This window comes from Narcine bancroftii, chromosome 10 (assembly GCF_036971445.1).
Source record: "Narcine bancroftii isolate sNarBan1 chromosome 10, sNarBan1.hap1, whole genome shotgun sequence".
In the NCBI taxonomy this organism is placed as follows: Eukaryota; Metazoa; Chordata; class Chondrichthyes; order Torpediniformes; family Narcinidae; genus Narcine; species Narcine bancroftii.
The window spans coordinates 59,697,775-59,722,417 of record NC_091478.1 but is presented as its reverse complement, the minus strand read 5'-3'; the positions used below and the strand labels follow the sequence as shown (position 1 = coordinate 59,722,417).

Genomic DNA, 24,643 nt, shown 5'->3' with positions numbered 1-24,643 from the left:
GGGAGGTTAGAGGTTGTGATGGACCTAACTATGTTTGCTACCTTCTGAAGCCTTCTGTTTTCCTGGGCTGTTGAATTTCCAAACCAGACAACTAGTCAGTAAGCTTTCCAAAGTGGACATTGAAGTTTGATAGATAACATGCCAAATCTCTTCAGGTTCTTCACAGTCGCCACAATGTACTGACTCCAGGAAATGTCTTCTGATAGATGGACTCCCAGGAACTTGAAAGTTCCAGCCCTCTCCACCTCTGACCCATCAATGGAGTCAGGCACTTGGTCCCTCAGCCCCTCCTTCCTAAAATGACAAGATCAAAAGATACAGGAGCAGAAGGAGGCCCACTGAATGTGCTCCACCATTCTAACATAGATCCATCTGCCAATAGTCCCTCTCCTGAGCTTTTTCCCCATAACCCTTGATGCCCTGACTAATCAAATACCAGTCAATCTCTGCCTTAAATACACCCAACAATGTTGCTTCCTGTGGCAAAAAGGTCCACACACTTACAACCCTCTGAATAAATAAATGTTTCTGCATCCCTGTTTTAAAATGGCACCTTTTATCCTGAAGTTCTGATCTCTTGTCCAAGAATGCCCTACCATGGGAAACCTTCTTGCCACATCTCCTCTGTCCAGGGCTTTCAACATTCAAAAAGCCTCTGTGAGGACTCCCTTCATCCCTCTGTACTCCAACGAGTACAGTCCAAGAGCCGACAAACCTTCCGCATATGCTAACCCTTTCAATCCTGGTATCATTCTCGTAAATTTTCTCTCTCCAATGCCAGCAAGTCTTTTCTCAAACAAGGCACCTGCAACTGTACACAGTTGAAATCTTACCAGTGGTTTACAGAGTCTCATCAAAACATCCCTGCTCTTGCACGGTATTCCTCTAAAAATGAATGCATTCCTTTTTCATCACCGACTCAACCTGAAGGATTCCCAAGTCTCTTTCCACCTTGGAATTTTGAATTTTCTCTCCAGCTAAATAATAGTCTTCTACCAAAGTGCATGACCATACACTTTTGAACATTATATTCCATCAGCCACTTCTTTGCCCATCCTCTTAACCTATCCAAGTATATCTGCAGTCTTTCCGAATCCTCACCACCACCTCCCTCACACTACCTATTTTGGTATCTTCTGAAAATGTAGACACAAAGTCACTTATTCTATTATCCAAATAATTTATAAAGAACGTAAAAAGAAATAGCCCTAACACTGACCCCTGTGGAAGACCACTAGTAACCAGTAGCCAACCAGAATAGGTTCCCTATATTCCTACTCTCTGTTTCCTGCCAACCAGCCAATGCTCTACCCGTGCTCGTATCCTTCCTGTAATTCCACAGGCTCTCATCTTGTTTAGCGGTTTATATGTGGCACCTGGTAGAAGGCCTTTTGAAAATCCAGCATCCACTGCGTGTCCCGTGTCTACCCTACTTGTGATCTCTTGCAAAGATTGCAATAGGTTTGTCAAGCATGATTTTCCTTTAAGGAAACTGTGCTGACTTGGGCCGATCTTTTCATGTACCTCCAGGTATTCTGTAACCTCATCCTTGACAATCGACTCCAATAGCTTCCCAACCACCGACGTCAGGCTAATAGATCCATAATTTCCTTTTTGCTACTTTGCTCCATTCTTCAACAGCGGGATGAATTCATGATCTTCCAGTCCACTGGAACTATGCCAGACTCCATTGATCCCAGGAAGATCACTCCCGATGCCTCCACAATCTCTACAGCTACTCCTTCAAAATCTAAGGGTGTATTCCAACTGGTCCAGGACACTTATCTACCCTTAGGCCATTTATCCTCACAAATACCTTTTCTCTCGTGATCTCGACCACACTCAATTGTCTTTTGAGAGAGCCACGAGAGTCACAGTGAAGACTGATTCAAAATATTCATTCAGTTCCTCTGCCATCTCCTTGTCTCCCATTACAATTTCACCAGCGTTGTTTTCTATCGGTCCGATGTTTACTTTGGTCACTTTTACTCTTTATATATTTTTAAAACCTTTTAGTGTCTTCTTTGATATTATTTGGCAACCTACTTTCATAATTCATCTTTTCCCTCCTAATTACCTTCTTAGTTGTCTTCTCCAAGTCTTTAAAAAGTTTCCCAATCCTCTACGTTCCCATTTATTTTTGCTTCCTTGTCTGATTTCTCTTTAGCTTTTACCTTTGCTTTAACTTCCCTCGTCATCCGCAATTATCTCATTTTCCCCATTCACAATTTTCTTTCTTTTTGGCGTGTGCCTGTCCTGCACTTTCCTCATTTCTCACAGAAACTCCAGCCATTGCAGATCTGCTGTCTTCCCTATTAGTGTGTGTTTTCCAATCGCCTTTGGCCAGTTCCTCTCTCACGCAATTGTAATTTCTTTTATTCCACTAAAATATCGGACTCTAGCCTCTCCTTTTCAAATTTCGAAGTGAGCTCAATAATATTGTGATCACTGTCTCCTAAGGATTCCTTTACCTTGAGCTCTCTAATCACCTCTGGTTCATTCCACAAAACCCAACCCAGGACAGCTGATGATCCCCTGGTGGGCTCATTGATAAACTACTCCAAAAAGCCATTCCATAGGGATTCCACAAACTCTCTCTTCTGAGATCCCGTACTGACCTGACTTGCCCAATCTACTGACATGTTAAAATTCCCCATGATTATCGTACACTGTCTTTCTGACATGCTCGATCTATTTCCAGATGTATTTTGTAATCCATATCCTGGCTGCTATCTGGGGGCCTGTATAGAACTGCTATTAGTGTCCTTTTTAACCATTCATTAACACGACCCATAAGGACTCTACCTCTCCTGATCCTTATGTTCCTTCTTTCCAATGACTTAATATTGTTACTTATCAGCAGAGCCTCACCCTCCCTAATGAGCAGTAGGTCATCAAGCTGCAGCCTTAATGTGGTCTCTGAGGACCTCTGCCTCAGTGCACCTGGCGCAGGTGTGGGCATTGTGGTTCGGAGTCTCACTCCACATGGACCACTAGCCCTACAGTTACAATACTGCATCTATTAGCACTAATAAGTCTTGAACAATATCCTCACCCACACTATAACTCACACCTCGTTCCTGTTCTCATTGAAGTCTGTCAAGCCAAAGCCTTCCCACTTACCACACTTCCACCAATCACCTGTCTGCTTGCTCCAATTGACTTCTAAAAATAAAATCGAAAATAAACTCCTTGGTCTTGATGGCATTGAGAGCAAGACTGCTACTCTGGAATGTGCCAACCAGATTTTCTATCTCCATTCAGCATTCTGACCCATTTATTTGGCCAACAATGGTGTTGTTCATCAGTGAATCTGTGGGTTGAATTGTAGCCAAATTTGGTCTCGCAGACATGAGGGAAAGGGAGTGAAATAGGGGTCTAAGCACAGAGCCTGAAGTGTTTCTTACAGTAAGAGAATGAGCAGCAAATGAGAAAGTGTCCCGTCCCCATTCCCCCCCCCCCCCACCCCAAATCATTGAGCATCCATGGATTTGCCTCCAGCTCTTCCGCATTCTCTGCAGCCACACAAGACTCTAGTTCAATCCAAACCATCGGCTACCTGAGTTCCAGATCCAAGCCTTCGACATGATCAGGAAGTCCTCGGCTCCTTCTCAAATCCTGCTTCTGATACCTGGTAACCCTTCAGCCAGTCCAGTGCATGGGTTCCTCACCTTGGGTCACCAACAGCCCACTTCCTGTGTGTTATTCACCCACAGAGCCTCTTATTTGCCCACTGTGGGGTGTCTCCTCTGCTTCTCCTCAGACGGGGCGTGGTCTCCCCATTTTCTGGTGCCCTGAGCCAGTCCTCTGCTTCCCTGGAGTCTGCAACCCCTCATGGCTGCTGCCAAACAATTTTTGGAAAAAATAAATCTGGTGTTCAAGTGCATCAATTGCAAAAATTTAGTGGGAAAGCCCACCAGGTAGTTAGGGCAGCAAATCCTATTTCGGCCTTTTGCCAAGGCATTCGAGTTTAAGAATAGGGAAGTTTTATTATGGCTCTACACCATGTTGGTCAGCCCATTCCAGGAACACTGTTTAGGGCTTTGGGCCCCTGTCCTAAAAAATAATATGATAACATTTGAATAGTCCAGAGGAGATTCACAGGGCTAATTACTGGCCTGGGAATATTACCCTTTCAAGAGAGACTAGAAGGCATTCATCTGCATTCCTTGAAGTTGAGAAGAATAAGCAGTGATATTATTCAAATGCAGACAATCCTACTACGGTAGATTTTGAGATGTTTCTACTCATGGGAGAGTCATGAGTAATAAAACAGCCTCTGTCCTCAAGAACTCCCCACCAGCCAGGCCACACCCTCTTTACTCTGCCATTGGGGGGGAAAGGTACAGGTGCTCCAAAATAAGGGGCTCAGGGGTCGGTGGAGTTGGGGGAGGGGGTGGTGAGTGAATTTCTGGAACTGCCTGCCTTGAAAAGTGGTAGAAGTCAAGTCATTCCATTTGTGTAAGGTGGACAATTGAGAAATTTAAGGGTTCTGGGGAACTGGTGCAAAGGAGGAATTGAACCCAGTAGAGATAGACCAGCCATGATCATATTGGAGTCGCCAACACTCAGGACAGAAAATAACTCCAGAGGGTTGTTAACTCGGCCTGCGACATCACGGTCACCAGACATCATTCCATGAAGGAAACCTACATGGGGTGGTGTCTTAAAAAAGCAGCTTCTATCCTCAAAGATCCGCACCACTTAGATCGCACCCTCTTCACTCTGCTACCATTGGGGAAAAGATACAGGAGACTAAAGACGAGCGCTCAGCGATACAAGGACAGCTTCTTCCCTGCTGCCGTCAGATTCCTGAAGGCCCAGTGAACCTTCGGCACTGCCTTAATTTGTCTTTTTATTTTTTTAAATTTATTTTGAGATGTGGTTTATAGAAATGTTTGCACTGTTTTGCAGCCGCAAAGCATGACAATGAATTCTGATTTTGAATACTGGGGTAGGCATGTGGGGCCAATAGACCTCTTCTGATCCCTTTATTTTATGTTCCGGTGTTTGATAAATAGGATTTTCCTCTTGTGTCAAGACACCAGATGTCATTGGAAAAGGGTAAATGCTTGTGTCTCACCTGCCATGGGCCATGAATCTGAAGGGTTCTTCTGATTCATGGCCCATGGCAGGTGAGATACAAGCATTTACCCTTTCTGATTTTGCTTTGTGGATCCAAGGGGACTTTGTTTTGTGGATCCGGAACTGGCTTGTCCACAGAAGGCAAAGAATGGTTGTAGATGGGTCATATTCTGCATGCAGGTTGGTGACAAGTAGTGTGCCTCAGGGATCTGTTCTTGGACTTTGTGATTTTTATAAATGGATGAGGAAGTGGAGGGATGGGTTAGTAAGTCTGCTGATGACACAAAGGTTGGGGATGTTGTGGATAGTGGGGAGGGCTGTCGGAGGTTACAGTGGGACAGTGATAGAATGTAAAACTGGGCTGAGAAGTAGCAGATGGAGTTCAACCCAGATAAGTGTGAAGCGGTTCGTTTTAGTAGGTCAAATATGATGGCAGAATAGAGTATTAATGGTATAATTATTGACAATGTGGAGGATCAGAGGGATCTTGGGGTCGGAGTCCATAGGTCACTCAAACCAGCTGCACAGGTTAAGAAGACATGGTGTATTGGCGTTCATTAATTGAGGAATTAAATTTAGGAGCCGAGAGGTAATGTTGCAGCTGTATAGGACCCTGGTCAGACCCCACTTGGAGTTCTATGCGCAGTTCTGGTCGCCTCACTACTGGAGAGAAGATTTACAAGGATGTTGTCAGGTTTAGGGAGCACTTCCTTATTAAAACTGGTTGAGTGAACTCAGCTATTTCTCCTTGGAGCAGCGGAGGATGAGACGTGACCTGATAGAGGTGTTTAAGATGATGAGAGACATTGATCATGTAAATAGTCTGAGGCTATTTCCCCGGGGCTGAAATGTTTGCCACAAGAGGACACGGGTTTAAGGTGCTGGGGCGTAGGTACAGAGGAGATGTCTTTTATGCAGAGGGTGGTGGGTGCATGGAATGGGCTGCTGGCAACAGTGGTGGAGGCAGATAGAATAGGGACTTTGAAGAGACTTTTGAATAGGTTCATGGAGCTTCAAAAAATAGAGGGCTGTGGGTAAACCCAGTAATTTCTAAGGTAGGGACATGTTCGGCACAACTTTGTGGGTAGAAGGGTCTGCATCGTGCTGTAGGTTTTTCTATGTTTACACACTTGCCTTTTGAAAACTCTGTGTGGATATAGCTGCTCAATTTAATGGCTTTGAACCTCTGTATGAAAATAATTTCATCTCCTCCCATCGTCTTTGGTTATGGTCTCAAGCTTGGAATTAATGTCTCACTGTCAAGTCGTGTCAGTTTTATCTCACATCTATTACTTCAGATTTTCTCATCTTTTTGTATGTCTTTCACTTGGCCGATTAATGGTCTTAATTCGAATGGGAAAGCATCCAATCTGTCCTCGTAACGAACTCTTCTCGTCTTGGTTATCATAATAATCAATCTCATCGTCACTTGATTGTGAGATCCTTCTCCAGTCGAGGTCTAATTTTTTCATATTTCCTCACATTATACAGGGAGGACGTTCAGCCCAATTACTCTGTGCCAGCTCTCACAGCATTCCCGCCAGTCTCATTACACCACTCCCCTCACCCCACAACTTATTTCTTTGTGATACATTCTCTCTCACTTGGCCATCACCTCCCCAGTGACTCTCCTGCCACAGACCCCACAGCAGAGACAACTTACCATTCTCAATTAACATGCCAACCCACTTACCACCTCATGGAGCAAACTCATACAGGCAGGGGAAGTCTCAAGAGTGTCAGCATTGAAATAGGCCCTTCAGCCCAACTCAACCAAGTTGTTACTTATTCCCTCCATCTCCCAGGAAGAGATCTTCCATTCCAGATCATCTGTGATGACCTCCTTCTTCAAAATAAAAATGTGGCTGCACCTATACTGCCATTAACCCAGACCTCACCACTTCTCCTCTATTTCCCACACATCTGCCCTGGCCCCCACCATCCCTAGATGCAACAGGGACAGGATTCCCCTTGTCCTCACCTCCAACTCCATCAGCCTCCACATCCAGCATATTATCCTCCACAATTTCCACCAACTAAATGTGATTCCACCACTAGATGGATCTTCCCCTCTCCTCCCCCCTCTTCCTCTTATCCCTTCCCTCCAATTGCATCCTTGGTACCTACACCTGCAGATAATGCTACCCTTGCACCTACACCCCCTCGATCACCACCATTCTGGACCTCAAACAGTCCTTTCAAATGAAGCAACACTTCACCTGTGATTCCGTAGGGGTCATTTACTGCATCTGATGCTCCCGTTGTGGTCTCCTCTACATCGGGGAGACTGGAGGCAGACTGGGAGATTGTTTTGATGAGCACCACCAATGACTTCCCAGTGGCCAACTATTTCAATTCCATGCTCCACTGCCACACCAACATGTCCATCCATGGTCTCATCCTCTGCCAGACTAAGACCACCCACAAATTGAAGGAACAACATCTTATACTCAGAGCAGGAATTAATGGAAACTGGAGGTTGGTGTTAATGCCGTCTGGTTAGAGAGTGCCCCAGATCGAATATAAGATGTTGTTCCGAGTACTCTCTCTTTCCCTACCCTCTCTTTTCCTCCAGCTCCCCGCCCTCTTCCCTTCCTTCTCCGATCAGAGGTCTACCCTCTCCTCTGTCATTTCTCACCCTTTTCTAACCTCTGACCTATGAACCTGTGCTCCTCCCCTGCCCCTTCCTCCCTCCTCTACTCCTTCCCCTGCCTTTTTATTCAGATGCCTGCCTGTTTTTGCCTATACCTGACAAAGGGCCATGGTCCAAAACGTTGGTTACCCTTTACTTCCTGTGGATGCTGCATGACCTGCTGGGTTTCTCCACCACTTCTGTGTACTGCAACGTCTATCTATTTGCCTGCGTTTTGCCCATATACCTTAAATCCCTTGAGCCTCCTTCCCAAATAGCAGAGCAGGATGAGACTGAACTATTGGACTTTCTGCAATAACACTGGATAACACTTTTTGTTTTCAAAAGGTTTGCTTCCTGAAAGTAAATTGGATTTATGATGGACAACTTCAAGCTGAACACAAAGATAATTTCAGATTTGCTGTATTACGTAGGAAGTTGGAGAAACATTAAATTAACTTTTATTGAGCATGTTTAAGTGCTGACACATTGTGTTAGTTTGACTGACCCAAAAATGTTTTGCTGCTGATTTTTGTTTGTACTCAGCATCTGATGCCTCTCATATCCAACAATAGTGGGCCAACATTGATGAATTCCATGGTTTTCCATGGTCACAATGTCCTGGTGAAACCTTTCGCCATGTTCATCACTGACTGCACCAAGATCAGCAGGGAAGACGTCCAAGTGTGAAGGCAGAAAATGCTATTGTTTTTGTATGCTTGAAGTAGACTTAAAATATGACAGGAAAATACCAAAAATAAAGAGGTTATATCTAAAAAAAATGGTGCATGATAGGAAATTTTTAAGGTGATTTTTGTGACCATCAGCCCGAAGGCCATAAAATACACCCAAAGTGTTCAGGAAGAAGCCCCTTCGTGATCCAGTGCAATGCTTTTGTGCCTGGCTTTGCTCATTTTCTTGTATTTATTTGTTTTTTTTTTATCCATCTTTCCTGCAGACTGCTTCCCGCCACGCATCCGCCTCCAGCCAGGGGTCAGAGATGCTCTGGACTGGCGGCATCTATATCGTCTTCAGTGCCACTCTGCGATCAGCTGGCGGGACCTGCGGCTGGAGCAGGGTAAGTCGAACCTCTTCCAATCTTGTCTCCTGGCTCTCCCTCCTCAAGGTGGGCAGTTGCCTCTCTGCTGACATCCTGGTGTAGTGGAGGACAGATTCACCTGTTGGATTGGTGAATTGGTGAACTGAAAATTGTGTTGACCTTGTTGACGGACCTTCTTCTCCCTGCTCCCCACCCCTTGTTGAAGCTGGGAAATCATGAGAGAGAGAAGAATCCCAACTTTTCTCGACCCATGGGACATTGAGAATAAATTATCACTGCTCTCTCTGAGCAGTTAAGCAGTGAAGGCTTGCAGCCTTCAACATTATTATGAGTTGGGATCACATCATTTGATGCATTCTCTTATGGAATCTATGGAGTTACTTTCCCTTCCACACATTAATTCACCCAGGAAAAATGGTCTGTGATGCTAGGAGCTTTCCACGTAGTGAAATAAATCCATTAAAAACAGAAAGAGCAATATATTGCTCAGGCCCTTTAGGCCTGTAGAGACATTTTTTTAAATTTGCATTTATTTATTTTAATGATATAGAAAGCCCTTCTGGCCCATGAAGCCTATGCCATCCAATTACAATCAATTAACCTTCCAATTGCCATACGCATTTTGGAAGGTGGGAGGAAACCAGAGTACCCGAAGGAAACCCGTGCAAACACGGGGAGAGCATACAAACACCTTGCAGACAGCATGGGATTCGAACCCCGGTCACTGACGCTGTAACTGACGCTAATCACTCAACCAGTGGTTCTCAAAATTTTTGGCCCGAGGCCCCACTTAATTTAAAAAAAACGTACATCCCGTCATTAGCAGAAAAAAGTTATATTTTCAAAAGGAGTTTTAATTAAATCATTTACTGCAAGAATATTTCAATACAATTAAGGTCAGGAATACACTGGAACACATTTTATATTCAACTACATATTCAATATGTAAATTATTCAAACACACACTCAACAATTGTCGTCACTTCAGTGGGAACCTTGCCCCTGACGCTGTCTGCAGATTTTTTTTGATTTGAGGGACTAATTTTGTTAGTTTCAACCTTAAATCTCCACGTTTTGTAATTTCCAATTGGTTTTTCTTAGCTTGTAGCACATCACTAACAGCACTGAAGCTACATTCTACTAAATAAGATTATGGAAAATGCATCAATAGTTCCCTTGCTAAAGTAGTCGAGTTTGGGTATTTCTTTTCGATCTCGTTAGACAGCCACATCATGGTTCTTTTCACTTTGAACAGAGTTTTCACAGATTCATTATGTGGCAACTCCGATAACTCCTCTGGTATTGCACTGGAACTTCAGATAAGTCCACCAGCAATGGATGAGTTAACCAAGAGGGAAAATCCATTGCCTTTAAATCATAAAATCTATAATTGAAGTCAGTAACCAACATTTTCAAATGGTCAACAATGACCCGGCATCACCTACGGCTCCTAGAACGCTTCCATCAGCGCTGTCTCCGCTCCATCCTCAACATTCATTGGAATGACTTCATCACCAACATCGAAGTACTCGAGCTAGCAGAGTCCGCAAGCATCGAATCCATGCTGCTGAAGACCCAACTGCACTGGATGGGTCACGTCTCCAGAATGGAGGACCATCACCTTCCCAAGATTGTGTTCTATGGCGAGCTCTCCACTGGCCACCGAGACAGAGGTGCACCAAAGAAGAGGTACAAGAACTGCTTAAAGAAATCTCTTGGTGCCTGCCACATTGACCACCACCAGTGGGCTGATATCGCCTACAACCGTGCATCTTGGCGCTTCACAGTTCTTCGGGCAGCAACTTCCTTTAAAGAAGACCACAGAGCCCACCTCACTTACAAAAGACAAAGGAGGAAAAACCCAACACCCAACCCCAACCAGCCAATTTTCCCTTGCAACCACTGCAACCGTGTCTGCCTGTCCTGCATCAGAGTTGTCAGTCACCAACGAGCCTGCAGCAGACGTGGACATACCCCTCCATAAATCTTTGTCCGCGAAGCCAAGCCAAAGAAGAAAGAAGAGTTACCTCACACTTATTCAACCAATAGAATTGACTGAACTTTCTTATAGAAATATTCATTTGGGCATAATTCTAGAACTGTCATGAATCCAAATATCTTTGTTTTTGCATCAACAAGTATCATAGTTGCTTGTTCAATGTACTTAGTTTCTCAAAAATATCCATCAAGTAACTCACATAAGCTTTGCCATCTATTGTTAGCAGGTTTGTCCTTCAAAAATTCGCTGAGGAGATCAAACAGTTGCATAAACCTTTTGAAGCAGTTTCCCTTTGACAACCACCTTACTTCAGTGTGAAGCAATAATCTCACATGTTCTGCATTTTTATCAACACAAAACTGCTTAAACAGACATTCACATTTGGCATTAGCTTTGATGGTATTGATGCACTTGATCGCAAAATGCAGTATCTCATGTAGAACAGGGGAAACTTTCTTGGCAACTAAGTTTTCTCCATGGATTACACAATGCACAACCAATATGTTTGGATTTTCATCCTTCATTAATTTTAAGCATCCAGGGATTTTTAAAAAAATCCATCATAGCAGATGCACCACCTGCAGCACAAGATACAATGTTTCCTTTTGGTATTTCATTTTCATCCAGATAATTTTTGAGCTTGCTGTAGATATCAGCTGCAGTTGTGATTGTTTCTAATGATTCACAAAACAACATCTCTTCTGGAAACTCTTCCTGATCAATACATCTCATGTATGCCAATAAGAGAATTTCACTGTCCTGTCTGGTAGATTCATCCAGTTGTATTGAGAACTTTTGTGATTTCAACTTCTCAATAAGCTGTTTTTAACATCTTGACCCATGTCATCTATTCTGTTGCAGACAGTACTATTACTCAATGGCATTGCTCGGACATCTTTGTCAGAACTGTTTTGAGAAACAATGATATTGCGGGTTTAATCAATTCCTCCCCAATCACGTGATTCTTCGCATGTTTTGCCATCAGCAGAGAAATTTCATAGCCAGCTTCAAGGGTATAATTCAGGGCAGTAGTTTGCGCAGCCAATAATGAAATGATTTTTAAAAATCTATTTTCAAACTTCTCTATCAGTGATTTAAAATATTCCAATTTCGAATTGACATGGTTAGGATGTTTTACCCTCAAATGAGCTTCAAGACGGCCTGCTTTCATTGATTCATTTGTGAAAATCTGTTGGCATAATAGGCAAAAAGGTGCATGTTCATCGTGTACAGCAGGTATAAACCCAAACTTCAAGATCTCTACTGAATATTGACAAATCTTTGTATACAACAGCATGAGCTCTCTGAAATAGATGAATCAATATTCTATTATGTCTTAGAATAAAAGTAATGATCAAATCAATGAAAAAATATTGATCCTAAAGAAAATGGAAAAAAAAAACACTAGCACAGTTTCTGAGATTTTTTTCTTGCAGAGAGTGCATCAAAACTGCGCTAACCTTGTGATTTTCCTTCTGGGATCCCTTTTTTCCTGATTTTGGCATCCCCCTCAGGCTGGCACCTGTGCCCCCCCCCCAAATCAATATGCTAGTGCACAAAGATATATACAGATATAGATCTCACTCACTACTGAACTGAAAAAGTAAAGGGGTATGGGCGGAGACATGATTGTTGAGATCATTTGGAATCCTCATTGCCAATTAGATAATCACCAGTCTGAAAAAAATATAATTATAATGTTAACCAAGGATAACAACAGTTAAGAGAAACAACAGAAAAACATTGGGAGAGAAAAGACACGTTATGAAAATTAAAAAGAACCAAGTGATTTTACTTGCAAGTTACCACAATTGTGTTGTACTGACAGTATTCCCAAGTCACATCTTTCACGCCAACATAACGAGTTTATTTTTTCAAACCAACTTTTTAATTATTTCCCAAAATATTCCTATGCCCCACTAAAATATTCTTAAGATCCAGCGATGGGGTGTATGCTCCACCTTGAGAATGTATACACTAGACTAACCGTGGTGCCTCTGTTATTGGGGGTCACTGTTATATCTGTGTGTGTGTGTGTGTGTGTGTGTGTGTGTGTGTGTGTGTGTGTGTGTGTGTGTGTGTGTGTGTGTGTGTGTGTGTGTGTGTGTGTGTGTGTCAACTCTGGGACCATTTAGGGGTTTTTTTGAATATTTTATTTGGAGAATTTTCAATCAACATGCAGTCAAAACCAAGAATAATCAAAATGAGAAAGATCAAGATCCATAATATTAACAGAATATAATACAAATATCGATCTCCACGTCGATATTAAAGAAAGTGAGAAGAGTCGACATGTGATTCAATTCTTATAAAGAAATGAAAATTCCAATAATACTACAAAAATGCAAATTCACTGTCCACGTTGAACCAAGGGGAGAAAAAGGTTAGAGAAAGATAGTAGAGAGAAAGAAGAACAAAATAAGGAAAGGAACAAAAGAGAAAGAATAAGAAAAAGAAAAGATTGGCCTCACCTCGAATAAACCCCACTCCTATCAAGGGACAAATAACCTGACTTATCTTGGGTCCTCAGCACTGTGAGAATCGGGAGGAAGAGACAAGGGGTTAGAATCATTAAAGATTTACCCCGATGTAGAAATGAATTCCCTATTCTTGAAAATACATCATCCCTTTTTCTGAGGTTATAGGTGATTGTCTCCAGGGAACATGCAGGTTTTTGTGTGTTTCCATGCTGGGACCATGCAGGTTTTTGTGTGTATCTCCACACTGGGACCATGCAGGTATTTGTGTGTATCTCCACATTGGGACCATGCAGGTTTTTGTGTGTATCTCCACGCTGGGACCATGCAGGTTTTTGTGTGTATCTCCACACTGGGACCATGCAGGTTTTTGTGTGTATCTCCACACTGGGACCATGCAGGTTTTTGTGTGTTTCCACGCTGGGACCATGCAGGTTTTTGTGTGTCTCCACACTGGGACCCTGTAGGTTTTTTGTGTGTCTCCATGCTGGGACCATGCAGGTTTTTGTGTGTATCTCCACACTGGGACCATGCAGGTTTTTGTGTGTTTCCACGCTGGGACCATGCAGGTTTTTGTGTGTCTCCACACTGGGACCATGAAGGTTTTTGTGTATCTCCATGCTAGGACCATGCAGGTTTTTGTGTGTCTCCACACTGGGACCCTGTAGGTTTTTTGTGTGTCTCCATGCTGGGACCATGCAGGTTTTTGTGTGTATCTCCACACTGGGACCATGAAGGTTTTTGTGTATCTCCACACTGGGACCATGAAGGTTTTTGTGTATCTCCATGCTAAGACCATGCAGGTTTTTGTGTGTTTCCACGCTGGGACCATGCAGGTTTTTGTGTGTCTCCACACTGGGACCATGAAGGTTTTTGTGTATCTCCATGCTAGGACCATGCAGGTTTTTGTGTGTCTCCACACTGGGACCCTGTAGGTTTTTTGTGTGTCTCCATGCTGGGACCATGCAGGTTTTTGTGTGTCTCAATGCTGGGACCCTGTAGGTTTTTTGTGTGTCTCCATGCTGGGACCATGCAGGTTTTTGTGTGTATCTCCACACTGGGACCATGCAGGTTTTTGTGTGTATCTCCACACTGGGACCATGAAGGTTTTTGTGTATCTCCATGCTAGGACCATGCAGGTTTTTGTGTGTCTCCATGCTGGGACCATGCAGGTTTTTGTGTGTATCTCCACACTGGGACCCTGTAGGTTTTTTGTGTGTCTCCATGCTGGGACCATGCAGGTTTTTGTGTGTATCTCCACACTGGGACCATGAAGGTTTTTGTGTATCTCCATGCTAGGACCATGCAGGTTTTTGTGTGTCTCCATGCTGGGACCATGCAGGTTTTTGTGTGTATCTCCACACTGGGACCCTGTAGGTTTTTTGTGTGTCTCCATGCTGGGACCATGCAGGTTTTTGTGTGTATCTCCACACTGGGACCATGAAGGTTTTTGTGTATCTCCATGCTAGGACCATGCAGGTTTTTGTGTGTCTCCATGCTGGGACTGTTCAGGTTTTGACAGGAACTGAATGAGTGGTCAGTGTGTGTTTCTGCTGCATGAAGATTCCCAGAAGAAAATATAATGAAACTCATTTGTTTCAGTGCCTGCAATCACCATATTACTGAACATTTTTGAATATAATAATTAATTCATGACATTCAGAAACTACTTTTATCTTAATTTATTTTTGAAAACAGCAATGAGATTGTTTGTAATGTTTCCCTGCCTCACATTCCTCTCCCTTCTCTGCTTCCCCCTCTCTCGAAATTTCTCTACATCTACTTCCTCTCTCACTCTCTCCATTCCCCCTTGCTTCTCTCTTCCCCATCACTTCCCTTCTCCCTCTCCCCTCCCTGCTCCCTTCCCTCCCTGCACCCTCCCCTCCTTGCTCCCTCTCCCCTCCCTGCTCCCTCCCCTCTCTGCTCCCTCTCCCCTCTCTGCTCCATCCCCTCTCTGCTCCCTCTCCCCTCTCAGCTCCTTCTGCTCTCTGCTCCCTCCCCTCCCTACACCCTCCCCTCTGCTCCCTCCCTTCCCTGCTCCCTCCCTTCCCTGCTCCCTCCCTTCCCTGCTCCCTCCTCTCTCTGCTTCCTCCTTCCCTGCTCCCTCCCCTCTCTGCTCCCTCCTTCTCTGCTCTCTCCCCTCTCTGCTCCCTCTCCTCCTATCTCCTTTTTTCTCTTCATCTTCACCCCTCACTCATTCAGTTCTCTCCCCGTTCTCCTCTTACTGCCACTGCATTTGGCTCTTCCACAAATGAGCTGTGATTTGGTCAGGATTGGAGATAAATTGCCTCTATAATACATTGGTCATGTTGCTTCCTGATAAAAAGGTGATCAGAATATACAGCACAATGGACCAGGGCAGAACCTTACATAAATGCACTGGACTTTCACTGTGCTCTGTGTGGTCAAGCCTCCATTGGTGCATTGTGTAGGATTTTCAGTGAGTCTCAAGGATCCAAGAAGCCCTTTCTGCAGCTCTTTGTTCCCTCTCTTTATTTCGTGGCTCTATAAGATACAGAAATGTTGAGTAGGAGAGTGGATCTGTGTCAGTAACAGCCCATGATGACATTATATCCACTCGTGCATTAGAATGTGTCTGCATTTCAAGACAGAAGCAACCAAGTCATTATGCATAACAGTTTTGCAATTGTGTCTTTTCTCCTTTAAAGCTAAGATTTATACTGTGACAAGCTTGAATAAATATATATTTATATATTTTTAATTCACTATTACTAAAAGCCGGAATCTGTCAGCAAAATAATTCATAGCTTGCCTTGTGGTCCTGTAGATTAGAAGCTTTGATAGCATTGCTATAACAACCACACAGCTGTCTACTCCAAGCTGGGAATTAAGATGCTGTTTAATAGGGTTTAGCAGAATTGCTATCCTGTTGTGTCTGCTTCTATTTTTAAAAAAAGTGATGACTCCACTGGAGATTTTTCATCGTCAAATGTCATGTTCAGAGTGAGCTTTTCCTGCAGGCAACTACACTCTCTGCCCAGCTTCACAGAGCAGACCGAATGAGGTGTTAAGAAGCTTTAACAAAGCACATGATCCTTCCTCAGTACAGTAGCTCATCGCACTCTGCTTCCATCTTCTTTCCTCCCTCTGCTTCCAGTCCAATGGTTTTGTGTGGGGGTGTGCACATGGGTGTGCATGCGCACATACACTTGTGTTCACCTGTGTCTATCAATTTGAATCAAGGACTTTCCAAGAAGCCATTTTGATCCCCACAGACAAATGACTTCTGGAAAACTTGTTTGGTCTTTCCATCCACTCTAGAAAGTTTACATCATTTAAATTGTTGTGAACCAGAGTTAAAGTTTCAGGACTCTGTGCATGTTGAATTGCAATTGCCCTCCAGTCTCAGTGAAACCCTCCATTCTCTCTGGAAGAAAGTGAGACAATGTCAGTGTCCTCTCCCAGGCCAGCAGCCCCAGAGTTGAGGCGATAGTTACTTGCAGTTTCCTGTGCTGAACAGGTCACATCACTCACCTGCCCAAACCTGATTCTCAAAATGGACCCACATTTGTGAGAACTGATGTGGGAAATGAGTAACACCCAAATAGAGGGATGGGTTCAAGAAGGTCTGGAGAGCATCTTCGCTGACCCACATTTGCCCAACGTGGTGCTTGTCACGATGGTACTGAGAGCCTCAAGGACATGCATTGGGAACACTTTAAAAACCAACACCTCTCACCTCTTCGCCTTATCAGTCACTAACGGATGGAGAAATAGTCCCAAGTGACTGCCGAAGAAGAAGATGGTCTCTGCTCTGCCCCTTCCTATCATCCCTTGCCATGTTGAGAAGCATCCTTGTTGGGCAGTTATGAGCCAGCGAAAATGTTGCCTTTCTCCAAGAAGGCTCGCTGGACCTCCTTGAACCCTATGTCAGAGCTCAGAATAGAGTGTCCGCTTTCAAGATTTTGCCTTCAACTGACAGCAGATTGACCACAATGCCAGCTTAGCTCATGATTTCAGATTTATTGTCAGAGTACATACATGACATCGCATACAACCCTAACATACTTTTTTCCCCCCACAGGGAAGGCAGAATTACCACTTATTGGCTCAACCTACACATGTAATCCAATTAAAAAATGTAAACAAACTGACTGTGCAATACAGAGAGAAAAAAATACATAAAGTGCATAAGTAAAAGTCCTTAAATGAGTCCCTAATTGAGTTTGTCATTGAGGAGTCTGATGGAGGAGGGGTAGCAGCTGTTCCTGAACCTGGTGGGGCGAGTCTTGTGGCACCTCTACCTGATGCCAGCAGTGAGAACAGAGTGTGTGCTGGGTGGCGTGGGTCCTTGATAATTGCTGCTGCTCTCCAATGGCAGCGTTCCCTGTGGATGTTGTCTAATGTGGGCAGGGTCTTGAGCTGTCTTCATTATCTTTTGCAGGGCTTGATGCTCAAGGGTATTGGTGTTCCCCGTATCAGACTGTGATGCAGCCAGTGAGCGCACTTGCCACCACACCTCTGTAGAAATTTGTCAAACCAAATCTCCACAAACTCCTGAGGAAGTGGAAGTGCTGCCGTGATTTCTTCACGATGCCATTAGGGTGTTGGGTCCAGAAAAGATCATCTGAGATAGTGACTCCCAAGAACTTAAATTTATTCACCTCTGAATCCCGCCAATGATCACTGGATTGTATACCTCTGATTTTCCCTTCCTGAGGTCAACAATCAGGTTTTGGTGACATTGAGTGTGAGGTTACTGTTGGTGCACCATTCAGCCAAGTCTCCCTCCTGTACGCTGACTCATCACCTCTTTTTATCCAACCCACTACCATGGTATTGTCAGCGAATTTGTAGATGGTTTTGTTGTCGTACCGAGCCACACAGTCATGCGTGAATAGCAAGTAGAGCAGGGAGCTAAGAACGCAGCCCTGTGGTGTTCTGGTACTGGTGAAGAGCTGTGACCATCGATGCAATGTGCCACTGCACAGCACAGAGCAATAAGCCAGTGGGGCAGTGCATCATTAAGGATGATTGCCCTGCGTGCACAATAGGATTTGTCTTCCAGCAAACCTTTGCAGCCCCACTGTTGCACATTTCAGAAGTACTTCAGCTTTTCCTTCTGGTTGCAAATTCATTTACTGTTGAACTGGAGTTTAACCACCTTCTCCAAAATTCTCCTGCAAATCCAAATCGGCAGTCTCCTGGCATCTCTGATGCTTAGCAGTCAGGAGAAAGAAGGAGAGCATTTGTCATTGCTTGTCAACCTTGCATCAGAACGGGGCAAAAGGATTGAGTAAGGGTAGTCTTCAAACACATGGGTGCATGGGTGGGGCTGGAAGGAGAGGAATGTAGAAAGAGGGTAGATTTGCAGCAATGCAAATGGCAGAGGATTCAGATAACAAAAGAATTGAGTTGAATTGTTTATTGTCATGGGTGCCAAGATATGGTGATAAATTTCATTTTGCCGGTTTAATTCCTTTCTGTTCCCACAACTTCAGAAGTTGATTATTATCCGTAAAAGGGAAAAGCATATTTTGAAACCAAGGTGTTTTAGCTGAAATTTTACCTTGAATACCTACAGTTTCATTTTTTTATTCCATAATTCCATGAAATGTTTTAACATAGGCAAATTATAATTACTTAATAACTGAGAATTCCATCGATAAATACATTGATGCATCTTCTTCTCACCAATCTGAGATAATTCAATATTAGCCCATATCAAAGGTTTATCCACTTGAAACATCCTATTAATGAATTACAATCATGCTGATTCATAACAATTTTTGGAAGTTAAGAAGTTGCAGACCTTCCAAGTTAACTTCTGTAATGAGACCCTAGCCATTTTGTCTTCCCACAAAAATCTCCTCACCCAAGTATTCAAATCTTTAAAAAGTTTTTGATGAATCCTACAAGGAATAGACTGAAAAAGATACTGAATTCGCAGAAAGATATTCATTTTAATACAATTAACATGTCCTATCAATGTTATCGGTAAATCTTTACACAAATTCAAATTTCGTTCATATTATAATTATTATCTATTATAATACCTAAATATTTGATCCGATCTGACCATTTAAATTTTGCAACATATCTACGAAAGCGAATAATCCATTTCAGCTAAAGGCATAATCGCAATCTTTTCCCAATTAACTTTATATCCCGATACTTTGCCGTACTGCTCCAATCTTTCATGTAAGTTCCCCAAAGATTTCAAAGGTTGTGTTAAATATATCAGAATGTCACCTACAAACAAATTTATTTTATATTCATCAGTTTTCACCTTAATGCCTTTAATGTTACTATCCTATCTAATCATCTGAGCCAAAGATTCAATGACCAATGCAAATAGAGCAGGTGACGGAGGGCTGCCCTGCCTAGTTGATCTATATAATGCATTTGTCGCAACCCGAGCAGTAGGATTTTTATATAAAGCCTTAATCCAACAATGTATTCAACCTCCAAGTATTAATGCAGGTAGAGCAAGAATAAAAACATATTGTCACAATATAACAAAAGTGCAGGCAGCGCAAAGAGGGGGGGCATCCACAGACATTGCCCCCCCCCAAAAGAGGTATTGTGACCCCCACCCACAGCACTAGCGTCCATGCGACATAAGCAGCATGTTTGTCTGTTACGTCGGAGGGAGGGGGAAGTGTGACGGTGGCGCATGGAGGAGGCTCATGGTAGACAGATAGGCACCCCCCCAATGTTGCTGAGCAAGGTTTTGAATGTTGGATTGTACCCCTCCCCACAGTTACTCAAATTCCCCCCCCTCCCCGCTAAGACTAGTTCTGACTCCGACCTTGAGTGAAGGTGTAAATGTTAAAGATGAAAGTAAAGTTAAACAGTGCAAGCATCATCTTGTATTGATGGGGGGTCCAGTCAAGGGTCTGATAACGGCAGAAAAGGAACTGTCCTTGAATCTGGAGGTGTGCGTTTCCAAACTCAAGCATCTTCTGTCCGAGAGGAGGGGCGGGTGGGGTGGGTGGGGAGAGAAGGTGACCGGGGTGGGACAGGTCCATTGATATGTCAACAGCTTTCCTGAAGCACAAGGAAGTGTAGAGAGAGCGGAGGTTGGTTTTCGGGGTGACCTCAGCTGGATTCACAACAGTCTCTTGTGATCTTGAGTGGGGCAATTTCTCATCCCAAGTGTGAAGCATCTACTTCAGAGATGCTAAGATCCCAGGGAACCATTTGTGGTCAACTCAAATGCAGAATTGGGAGCTAGTGCAGGAAAGCAGCTCTGAGGTTAAGAAAAAAACCACAGCTGTGACTTGATCGAAGGCAGTGGAAGCACCAGGGGCTGAGTCGCCTGCTCCTGAAGCTCTGTCTAATACCCAGGGGAGATGATTTATGTTAAACCTTCTTACAGCAATGTATAAGGTTGAAAGTATAGAAGCCAGGAATCAGGGGCAGATTCAGATACACATTTCAGATTTATTGTCAGAGGATATACGTAAGTGACATCCAACCTTGAGATGCTTTTTCCTTCAAGGCAGAATTACCACTTAATTGGCAATACAGAAAAAAAATCTGTACACATAAACAAATAAAGAAATATAAACAAACTGCAATACCCAGTGGGAAAATAGAATGAAGGGCAAAAGTAAGAGTCCTGAAATGAGTCCCTGATTCATTTGTCGTTGAGAAATCCAATGGTGGAGGGGTAGCAGCTGTTCCTGAATCTGGTGGTATGAGTCTTGCGGCACCTACACCACTCAGAGCGTGGGTTGGGTGGTGCGGATCTTTGATGGTTCTCAATAGTGGGGAGGTTTTGCTTGTTATGTCCTGGGCTGTGTCCACTACTTTTGCAGGGCTTCACACTCAAGGGTTGATGCACGATCAATTACCATAAATATTTGTGTATAATGCGTTTCGTGTATAATGCGACCCCTCCATTTTTGAGGGGAAAAAGAGGGAACAATTTTACCCCCATGTATAATATGACCCCCCCTCCCCTCTCTCCTGCCTGATTCGCGCTGATGTCTTTCCCCCTCACCCACCTAATTTGTGCTGCTGTGTCTCCCCCTCATCTGCCGAGTTGTGCTGGCGTCTCTCTGCCCCCCTCGCCCGCTCGATTTGCGCTGCAGTCTCTCCCCCCTCGCCTGCCCGAGTCACGCTGCCATTTCTCCCCTCTTGCCCACCCGAGTCATGCTGGCGTCTCTCTCTCTCCCCTCGCCCGCCCGATTCGCGCTGGCATCTCTCCCCCTTCCCCCCTTAGTCGCGCTGCCGTCAATGTAGAAGGCTGCTGATAATCTGTTAAACCTGACAGAAATTTTTTTTTTAATTATAACCTCGTGTGTAATGCAAGCCCCCTACTTTGAGCTCAAATTTCGGTACAAAATTTTTCGCATTATACTCAAATATTTATGGTAACCAAAAAACTGAAGTAGTGGAACTGAAGGCTTTTATTAGCTGGAGATGGACAGCATCCCTTGAGTTGTTGGCTCACTCTGACCCAGACTTGAACTGGGGGCAGTGTTGTGGCGTGACAGCCTTTATGGGGAATAAAGGGGAGAAGTCACGAGCTGGCCAGTGAGAGCAGGATCGAACATATAAGATCAAGGTATTTACATACAGAAGTGGTTTCACCACAGAGTTGTTGGTGTTCCCATTACCAGACCATAATGCAGCCAGGCACCACACTTTCCATTACATCGCTGTATAAATTCGCCAGGATTTCTGGTGTCCTTACCAAACCTCTGCAAACTCCTGAGGAAGTAGACATATTTTCTTCACGATGCCATTGTTCTGTTGGGTCAAGGAAAGATCCTCTGAGATGGTGACTCCCGATGACTTAAATTTGCTCACCCTCTCCACCTCTGATTTCCCCAATAATCGCTGAACCGTCACCAAAACTCAGGCAACCCAGCGTCCAGCTGAGTGGTAGCATCAGGAGGGGCTTGATGGGGACAATAGATTATAGAGGAAGTTCATGCGGGAATGGGATTGCTCTGTGAGCTGGCGTTAAATTGGATGGGCTGAATTGTCAAAGGAGGGAAAGAATGGAATAAACATGCAGCACGGGAAGACCAAAATGAAGCATCTCAATAAAAATAACATTGGGTCCTGTGGGAATTTGACCCCTGTGATTCATTCCAGAAAATTACCTGCCTCCTAACCAAAAATGCCTAACTTTAGGACATTGCCAAATTTAATGTAAAAATTCCAATCTCAGATTTACACCTAAAACACAAATCTGATAGGGCAGGATTTAACCTCTTTAATTTTGTGGAGTCAAATATAACTGATGTAAAAAATTATATTGGACTAATTTATATCTCACCTTTATAATTCTCGTCATATGATTCTTACACAAATCCATCCAATCCTTTTCATTTATTTGTGTCTGTAAATCTGCTTCCCATCTTAATCTTGATTTATGCATCCCAATGTGGGATTTTTAAGGTGAGATCTGAAGGCCTGATTCCCAATGGCAATGTGGTTTCTTCAATAAAGCTCATTGTGTGTACTGAAAAGTTTCGGAACAAGGGCAGTATTATTTGACTCTTTGGCTTGGCTTCGCGGACGAAGATTTATGGAGGGGGTAAAAAGTCCACGTCAGCTGCAGGCTCGTTTGTGGCTGACCAGTCCGATGCGGGACAGGCAGACACGATTGCAGCGGTTGCAAGGGAAAATTGGTTGGTTGGGGTTGGGTGTTGGGTTTTTCCTCCTTTGCCTTTTGTCAGTGAGGTGGGCTCTGCGGTCTTCTTCAAAGGAGGCTGCTGCCCGCCAAACTGTGAGGCGCCAAGATGCACGGTTTGAGGCGTTATCAGCCCACTGGCGGTGGTCAATGTGGCAGGCACCAAGAGATTTCTTTAGGCAGTCCTTGTACCTTTTCTTTGGTGCACCTCTGTCACGGTGGCCAGTGGAGAGCTCGCCATATAATACGATCTTGGGAAAGCGATGCTCCTCCATTCTGGAGACGTGACCCATCCAGCGCAGCTGGATCTTCAGCAGCGTGGACTCGATGCTGTCGACCTCTGCTAGTGTAAGGTTTATTCAAGTGTCTAATAACGACAGGAAAGACACTGCCCTCGAATTCGGTGGTGGCTAGATGCACTGGCTGTCCCGCCCTTCCGGGTGTCTCCCTGCCTCAGCTCCTTGATCCTTCCCATGTGACCCCTGGCCATAAAGGTTGAGTCCCCTCTCCTTCCCACTCATTTTCCTAGCCTGCAGTCTCTTGCTCAATAAAGCCTATCGTTTCCCCTCAGTCTTCCGTCTGCATCATTATTGGGCTATTGATAGTGCCCAACAGTGACCTTGAACTCATGAATCTTCTTCCTCTCCAGGGTGGGGAGTGCAGTGGGTGCGGGGGAGGGGGAAGTGAGGGCGGGTGAAGAGATTATGGTCAGGATGCAATTTCTTATGATCTAGAACATGGCATTTCTTACCCCAAGGTTACTTTCAGTGTGTAAGACTCATTCAGGGAAGCAGGGGACGTGCCAGACTTCCTCAGGCTTTCTTGGCTGTTGTGTCGATGTGCTTGGACCAGGACAGATTGCTGGAGATAATTGAGGGCTAAGAACTTAAAGTTGTTCTCTATCTCCACCTCAGTATCATGGATGTGGACTTGGGAGTGAGCTCCATCCCTCTGTCATGCTGCTCTTGCTGACTTTGAGGGAGAATTTCTTGACCTGGCACCAAGCCACTGGGCTCATCTCTCCTCTATACTCCAACTAGTTGTTATTAGAGATCCTGTGTGTAATGAAGGCATCATTTGCAAATCTGTCGTTGAAGCTGGAAGATTATTTGGTCAAGTCCTTATGGGGTATAGTAGAGGGCTAAGTAAAATGTCTCAACTTCTGAGGGTGGTTGTGGAGAAGGGGTTGACTGCATGACATAAAACCAAAGATTCATTGTGGGTGGGTGGAGGGGGGGGGGGGGGGTGAGGGGGTTGCTGAGGCATTCCTTTGGAACTACAATACAACTCCAATGATCCGAAATTGGATTCTCCAAAATCCTCAGTTATCTGAAATTTTTAAAGAATTTCGGATAAATGAGGATATCCGAAAGAAATCAGAAATCCTCATCCATCCGAAATCTTTTCAGAGCCGGACTGACCGGGGACATCGGGCTCCGGGTAGTGGTAGCAGCTGACCTCGAGTTCCCAGGCAGGAGTGAGACCCTTGGGCTCCCGACATAAGCAGTGCCTCGGTCCGGAGGTGTCAGTGATCAGCGATGGTCAGCATATTTTTTGGTGAGAATTACACATTCTTTGTGCTTAAAAACCTTCCCCTGTTGTTTGTTGTTGTATAAACACTGTTGCATGTGATTTGCTGTTACTAATGGGATGTCTTTTAAAAGTGGCCAGTTCTCTGAAAAATGCGTTTATCCGACACAGGCCCGGTCCCGACCATTTTAGATAATCAGAGTTGTACTGTATGTTGTTGAAGGTGGAGCTCTACTCAGTGAATAGA

At 44.1% G+C, this 24,643-nt stretch overlaps 1 protein-coding gene and 1 long non-coding RNA gene across 4 annotated transcripts in view; both read left to right on the top strand.

Moving 5' to 3' along the window:
• LOC138744601 (RNA-binding Raly-like protein) overlaps positions 1-24,643 on the top strand; it is an 838,833-nt gene that overhangs the window by 167,188 nt on the left and 647,002 nt on the right. The gene's annotated exons all lie outside the window — the stretch shown is intronic.
• Positions 7-24,643, top strand: part of LOC138744603 (uncharacterized) — a 68,075-nt gene continuing 43,438 nt past the window's right edge. For 2 of the 3 annotated variants that reach the window (XR_011345645.1, XR_011345646.1), the window contains exons 1-2: positions 7-94; positions 8,676-8,795. This is a non-coding gene — a long non-coding RNA (uncharacterized lncRNA). Of the gene's footprint in view, positions 95-8,675; positions 8,796-24,275; positions 24,424-24,643 lie in introns of all 3 variants that reach the window. The other variant, XR_011345647.1, reaches the window with a different exon arrangement.